Here is a 7,599-nt window from a genome sequence, read left to right as displayed (position 1 = left end):
TGATAATAGGCATCTTGGCATGGGGCTGAGGGAAGATGCCATATATCTAGTTTTTCCATTAGCTCTTATCTTTGCTGTGCATCATGGGTAGCTGCTCCTGAGTTCTTCAGGACAAAGGATCCCACTTCTTATCGACATCCTTATGGGTATGTGCTCTAGTTCCTGGCCACATCAGCAACCATACTACCATCTCTTTATAGCTTCCAAAAAAGGTGATTAACTTTCTTCTTTTCTTCCTGGATTATATTCCTGTTATTCTATTAGTGCCATTTTATTGATCTTATGCCTCTAAGTCTATCATTTTAGCTGTCGACACAACCAAATGTTTGTTTACTACAAATAATAATAAGTCAAATGATTATGAATTATAATAAAGTTCAAGTTAATAAATTAATTTTAATAATTTGGAGTTAATAATAGAAATAATAAAAATAAACTCCTGACCACCATTTTTAAAAGATGCTTAAATTAGGTCACCCAAGTAAGTTTGCTGCATGTTATATCTTTGTACTTTAACTTTATCCCCTGTCAAAATAATTGAATAGGATTAACTGATTCCTCAATTCAGAGGATGATTGGTATCTGCATGGTGCTTGTTTTGAATACAGATTCTTGGGTCACAAGCTAGAGATTCGGGTTTCATAGGTCTAGCATAGAAGGCACTTGGATGTCTGTGAAGTCTGAGAATACCATTTTTATTGTGTGATTGTTTAGCTAGGAATCTTTTTTTTTCTAGGCTAGTACCGAAGCTTGAAATCCAGCTCTTGAATTTTCACTTGGTTTTTCCACCTGAGCCACACTTCTACTTCTACCTTTTTGCTAGTTAATTGGAGATGAAGAGCTCCACCACTGGTGCCCAGCTTAGCTGGAAACTTTTATGGCTGACAAATATTCTAAATATGGTGACCTATAAATCTGCTTAAAGCCCTAAATTGAACTTCAATATTGTATAAGAACACATTACAGATTAACAAGTGGAAATGTATAGCTGATTTAGTAGCCAAGATGAGGTATGAGAAAAAGATAACATGAAGCTTTATATGATACAGATATAGTACAGTCCTGGGGCTTGAACTCAGAGCTTGGGGGCTGTCCCTTAAGATTTTTGCTCAACACTGGTACATTACCACTTGAGCCACAGCTCTACTTCTTGTTTTTTTTTTTGTGGTCAGTTAGAGATAAGCTCATGGACTTTCCTCTCTGGGCTGGTTTTGAACTGTGACCCCCAGTCTCCTGAATAGCTAGGATTACTAGCTATAATAAAGTATATTGTTAATGTGCAATATATTTTTAATCTCATATGTCACAAAGAAAACAGAATTTATTTTTTGCACACACAAAGCTCACTAGTTAGTATGAGAGCTGGAGGTAGAGGAAATGGTATCATAAGATTTTCAAGTTTATACAAAGGACTCCTTAGTTTCAGGATTGTAAAGCACAGCAGTAACAGAAGAGTTTCTGAACAGAAGTGAGAAAAGAACACCCTTAAGTCCAGCTATCACTTTTTCAGGAAGGTATTAAAACCACTTAGGAAAGAATTTTAGTGGAGTTTATTGTCATAAGTAACTTGGTGGTTTTGAGGTTTGCCTATGAACCATCTTTTAGCTATAACAGGCTTACTAGAGGTATGATTAATTGCCAAATTTTAAAAATTTCAAAAATATGAGGTTCCTTATTATATTGGGATAACTTATAAAAAGTTTTCAGTTCATTTGGTATAATGGATTGTATGCGGCATTATAGGTTACCGACAGTAAACCCTGCAGAATAAGGTTTATATTTGACTTTCACATTAATGTTACGTATAAACTGGAACATATTATATATTTAGTATTTTGTCTTTTAAGTAAAAAACCCTGTATCAAGGTGATTTGGCTTAAAATCTGTAACCAGTGGACTGAAAGTTTGTGTTACTAATTTGGGGACTTTGGTGTTTTCTTTCTCCTTCTTTCTTTGGAACAACGATAAATAAGGACATACGACCCTAAGTGTCATTATTTACTAATGCTAAATAATAATAATAGTCATACTCTGGAATAATCCTAATATGAAAGGTAATCTTTATTACAGAGAGTTGAACATTAATATTGAAAGTAATGAGTCCAGAAATAAAAAAGCTAATTTTGAATCTAGGTTGTCCCAGAACTGTGGACTTGGTCAAAATAGCTAGATAACTGAGATAATTGTTTTGAAAAGGAAGGGATATACTATTTTCAAACACTAAGCACTATGCTAAGCATTTTATCCTAAAGGTAATTGTTAACACTAGAATTTCAAGCCAAAGAACTATTATTCATGTTTTAGAAAGCATGACATAAGTTGAGTTTGGAACTACATTAAGTTGAAAGGAATTTCAAGCAAATAAGCAGGTTAAGCCAGATGCTGGTGGCTCATGCCTATAATCCTAGCTACTCAGGAGACTGAGATCTGAGGATCACAGTTCAGAGCCAGCCCAGGTAGGAAAGTCCATGAGACTCTTATCTCCAATAAACCACCAGAAAACTGAAAGTGGCTCTGTGGCTCAAGTGGTAGAGCGCTCACTTTGAGCTGAAGATCTGAAAGACAGCACCCAGGCCCAGAATTCAAGCCCCATGACCAAAAATAAAAACAAAAAACCCAAAACAATACAGACAAAAAACTCATGATCTGAAATGAAGGAAAAGGAATTAAGACAATAAAACCTAGTTTAGTATTAAGACAGTAATTTTCTACAGAATGAGAACTTTTACATTTACTTTTATGTACCTAGCACTTCACATACTCTCTTTAGAGCAATCGATGCTGAGGTGTACAAGAAGCCGGGTGCTGGTGGTTCACACCTGTAATCCTAGCTACTCAGGAGGTTGAAATCTGAAGATGGCAGTTGAAGTCAGTCCAGGGAGGAAAGTTTGGTGACTCTTATCTCCAGTTAACTACCAGAAAACCAGAAGTGGCGCTGTGGCTTAAAGTTGTAGATCCTTAGCCTTGAGCCAAAAAGCTCAGGAATAGCACCCAGGCCCTGAGTTCAAGCCCCACAACCAAAATAATAAATAAATAAAAATTTTAAAAAACCTACAGTGATGTGGGTTCTGAACAGGAGATTGAAAATCAATGGTTCAATCCTTGCCAATGTTTGTTCAGGCACTTATTAACTTTTAGGCCCTGTTCAAACACTTAATCACTTTAGACTTTCAATTTCTGTAAGAACACAGTGCATGTATGTCACTATTATTGCCATTTTTAGGACAAAATAAGTTTTCCAAAATCATATAGCTGAAAACTAGCAGTCAGGAGTCAGACCTCCATTTTGATCCAAGGTTCATGACTTCACTTTGAATTAGTGTAGGAAAGAAGTCCTCCAAATAGAATCAGTGATTGTACTGGAGTCGGCTGACTGGGTATCATGGATGATATAAGAAGTTTCAGATACTGATGGAAGCAAACATTATACGAAGTCACTATCATCTCTGATTCTGAACATCTAAGACATTGTCATTTCCTTGGCATTTCATTTGTTATTATTATTATTATTATTATTATTATTATTATTGTTATGATAAGTCAGTCACAAGGCTTGAATTCAGGGCCTGGGCACTGTCCCTGACCTTTTTGCTCAATGCTTACACTCTACCATTTTGAGCCACTATTCCACTTCCAGTTTTCTGGTGGTTAATTGGAGATAAGAGTCTTACAGATTGTCCTGCCCAGGCTGGCTTTGAACCTTGATCCTCAGATTTCAGCTTCCTGAGTAGCTATAATTACAAGCGTGAGCCACCAGAGCTTGGCTTCTCATTTGCCAAATTTTAACACTCTTTTAAATTGTCATACTCAGGTTTTTGGCATGTAAAACTGAAAAAAAAACTGCAATAAAAACTAACTCAGATAATGTGGTATTTATCCTCATTAGAAATACTCAATTGAGAGCTTTTTATTATCGAAAATAATTGGTTCATGTTTCTATGCATCTAATTGTGGATAATTTTGTTGAAGTTTTATTCAGATTATTCTATTCTTTTATATCCCAAGGCTTTTGGCAAGTATGATAATTGAGTCTGTTGAGTGAATTTCTTGGGATTAGTTTTCCCTGTGGCTTTTTGAGTTTGGGAGCTCATCTTGGTTGACCTGTCTCCCTTGTATCTGTGTGTACTCACACCACTCTGTGTGATATACTTGAAATAATATGGTGGGATGAGTCTGCTCCATTACGGCATGGAGAATGTCACAATTGGTTGCTCATAGAGATCGATTGCTTAGAAATGTCAAGAATTTATAGTATTTCTCGAGTGTATTAAAGAGAGGATGAGTAAAACTAAATAAGCACAGACTCCAACTTGTTAAACGAGTTGTACAGTCTTTTCAAGTATACAACTATAAAGCAATCAAGGAAATACCATGCTGTGTTTAAGACTGGACTCTAATTTTCTTTCCTTTTTTTTTTTTTTTTACCATCTTGGCATATCATAGTAATCACAATCACACTATTTAAGTTTTGGGGTTTATTTATTTATTTATTTATTTTGTGTGTGTGTGAAAATACTGTACAGAGGGGTTGCAATTACAGGGCAAGGTAATGAGTACATTTCTTATCAAACATTGTTGCCTCCTCCTTTGTTTCCCCTTCCTATCCCTTCCCATTTCCTCCTCCTCACTCCCACACTCCCCCCGGGCAAAGTTGTAAAGTTTGTTTTTCGACATAAAGCCATTTAGGTTTTTGAGTCAACGATTCTACAACTACATTTAAACTTAGACCTAGACTTGTAAATATCTAATAAATTCAGTAAGTTTTTAGTTGCAACACTACCAAGTACTTACTAAAATTACTTTTAAATTATTTTATTTATTATATCAAACTTACAGTATTATATTTTAAATATTGTCTAGGGAGATTAATTTATTATAAATTTTAGTTAAAGTAGGGGCATTACAAAATATTTATTCTAAATTAAAAGCTTAGAGATGTATCTTTCTCATTTTGTTTTGTGTTTCTATAACTTTCCAAGACACAAAATGAAGCCAAGCCAAAATCTCCCAATTATAAAAAAGAAAAATTGATTTAAATCTTGATTTAAGCTTACCAAAAACATCTAAATATTTTCAGAAAATTTCTAGTCACAGTACATGGTCATGTACTTCCCCTCCTTTCTCCTTTCTCTCTCTCTCTCTCTCTCTCTCTTCCTTTCTTTCATTTTCTTTCTTCCTCTCTTTCTTTCCTTCTTTTTTTCCTTCCTTCCTTCTTTCATTTCTTTTCCTCTCTTCTGTCCTTCCTTCCTTACATCTATCTTTCCTTCCTTCATTTCTTCTTTCCTTCCTCCTCTTTCTGTCTGTCTCTTCCTCTATTTTGACTTGTTGTCTTTCTCTCCCTCAGTGTGTCCCTTTCTGCTCATTGTCTCTTTTTCTTTGTGTCTCTTTTTGTGTGTCTGTCTATGTCTTTCTCTGTGTGTGCATCTCCCCTCCCCCTCCCTGAGTGCAGTCTGGCCTTGAGTGTGTGATGATCTTGCACAGTAGTCTCCCAAGTGCTGGGATTACGGGATCATGGCATATGCCTAGCTTTACATAGGCATGTTCTGAAAGGCAGCAACATGCTGTGGTAAACCTATTACATTGGAAGATTTCCATTAGGATACATATTTATTCTCTCTAATTTTCTTATAAAGAGAATCTGATCTTGGAGGACAAATCTAGCTTCAAGATAAGAGAGCTTAGAAAGAAAGATGACCTTTTCCAAAAATCAGTATTTGCCTTTATTCTAAAAGCCATCTCTTCAAGGACAGTCCTTTTAACTTTTTGACATTCTTGCTCTCTTAAATATTTTTTTTCACTGTTTAAGGAATTTTATTAAAGCAAGAATTTTATAATCCAAATTACGTTTCCTCGCACAGTTATCAATTCTGTTACTTAGAACTGATATCCTGAGCTATTCCACAGTAAAGAATTACAAAATTAAAGAAAGGAATGCTTTAAATTTTTGTACTTTGCTGAAAATTCTTTTTCCCAGGGTCTATAAAACATTAATTTGTTTTTATATTTTACTATTTTTTGTAGTTTTTTTTTGTTTGTTTTTAAATCAAGTAATCTAGGACTAGCACTGTTTGCTAGACCTGGCATTTGCTCAGTACATAAGGTTCAAAGTTTCCTTTCCTTTTTTTATTTATTTTATATTTTGTAATGTTTTTTTCATAATATTTAAGTTTTTCAATGTTTAGATATTTTTCTTCGGTGAAGCACGAGTTTCTTTTTTTTTTTTCTCAAAACATGCTTTATTAGTATATTGAGTCATACATTGTGTTTTTGACAAGTTTCTTTTCATGGTCCCTGATCAATTTTTAAACAGTTGGAACACCAGTGGTTCTGTTAACTGCTTTCTGGGCAGCCTCTTTAGCTTGGTGGGCTTGTAGTACAGCTACAGCTTCATCAACCTTAGAACGCAGAGACTCTGGAGACTCAAGCATATGAAGTAGTTCTGAATTATCTATCTCCAATAACATGCCAATGATTTTACCAGCAAGAGTAGGATGCATGGCTTGGATAAGAGGAAACAGCCTTTCACCCAACATTTGCTTTTGCTCTTGAGGGGGGGCAGATGCCAACATGGAAGCAGTCAAAGGTTCCTGACTTTGTACATGAACAGCAGGCTGTTGCATGGTAACTTGTGGCAAAAATATGGAATGCTTCACGAATTTGCGTGTCATCCTTGCGCAGGGGCCATGCTAATCTACTCTGTATCGTTCCAATTTTAGTACATGTGCTGCGGAAACAAAAACTCTCTTAAATATTTTTCTCTATCCCAATACTTTCAAATCTTGTGTTACACATCTGATTAAAAAGAACAAAAATGTTTTATAGAAAAGGGAACCAACCAACACATAATGAGTAAGGATACCTCTTGTCAGAAAATCAAATGTAGGGTTTTTCTTTTTTTGCTTGTTTGTTTTGTTTTCCTATTTTTCCCCTTTTGTTACTGATTTTGATTTCTGTACCTTTTGTCTTGTAGATAAGTATATCTGATTTGGAGAGGGGAAGGGGAAAGCACAGAACTGGTGGGACAAAGGGTGAACTAACTCAGCAGTGATGCTCACTAGACACTATGTTGGAAATGAACTATGCAATATGTGGGGAACCGGGTCAGGAGGGGAAAACTGGGAGAGAATGATGGAGGGGTGACATTGTCCAAAAAGAACTGCACTCAATAGCTGACTTATGTAACTGTAACTCCTCCGTGCATCACCTTTACAATAAAAACAAACAATAACAAAAACCAAAACCAATAAAGACCCTGCAAGTGTCAGGTTTGGAGATGAGGTGCAGGTGATCGTAAAAAAAAAACAAAAAAAAAAAAACATGAAGGGAACCATTGGGAATGATGGTAACGCTCTATATCCTAATAGTGGCTTGTGTTACACAGCTGTGTGCATTTATCAAAATTCTTACTGTAGTACATTTAATATTTATGCACTACATTGTACAAGGTTCACCTTAAAGAAAAAAATAGCATAGAAAAATATTTAACTGAAGTTAGGGAAATGATGTCCCCAACTTATTTTGAAAAGTTTCCAGAAATAATGTGTTGATGAGTAAATAGATGAATAGAGATAGTTATCTATTTGGATAAGCCATTATGTG

General features: G+C 35.3%; 1 non-coding gene across 1 annotated transcript; it reads right to left on the bottom strand.

The window, feature by feature from the left end:
• Positions 1–6,633: 6,633 nt before the first annotated feature.
• Positions 6,634–6,736, bottom strand: LOC138811366 (U6 spliceosomal RNA). The gene has a single exon (XR_011367361.1). It is a non-coding gene; the product is annotated as a U6 spliceosomal RNA (small nuclear RNA).
• Positions 6,737–7,599: the final 863 nt, after the last annotated feature.

This window comes from Dipodomys merriami, unplaced genomic scaffold, assembly GCF_024711535.1.
Source record: "Dipodomys merriami isolate MVZ:Mamm:240054 unplaced genomic scaffold, mDipMer1.0.p SCAF_52, whole genome shotgun sequence".
Classification (NCBI taxonomy): Eukaryota; Metazoa; Chordata; class Mammalia; order Rodentia; family Heteromyidae; genus Dipodomys; species Dipodomys merriami.
Note: the sequence above shows the minus strand (reverse complement) of the source record. Positions and strands in the feature narration are given on the sequence as shown.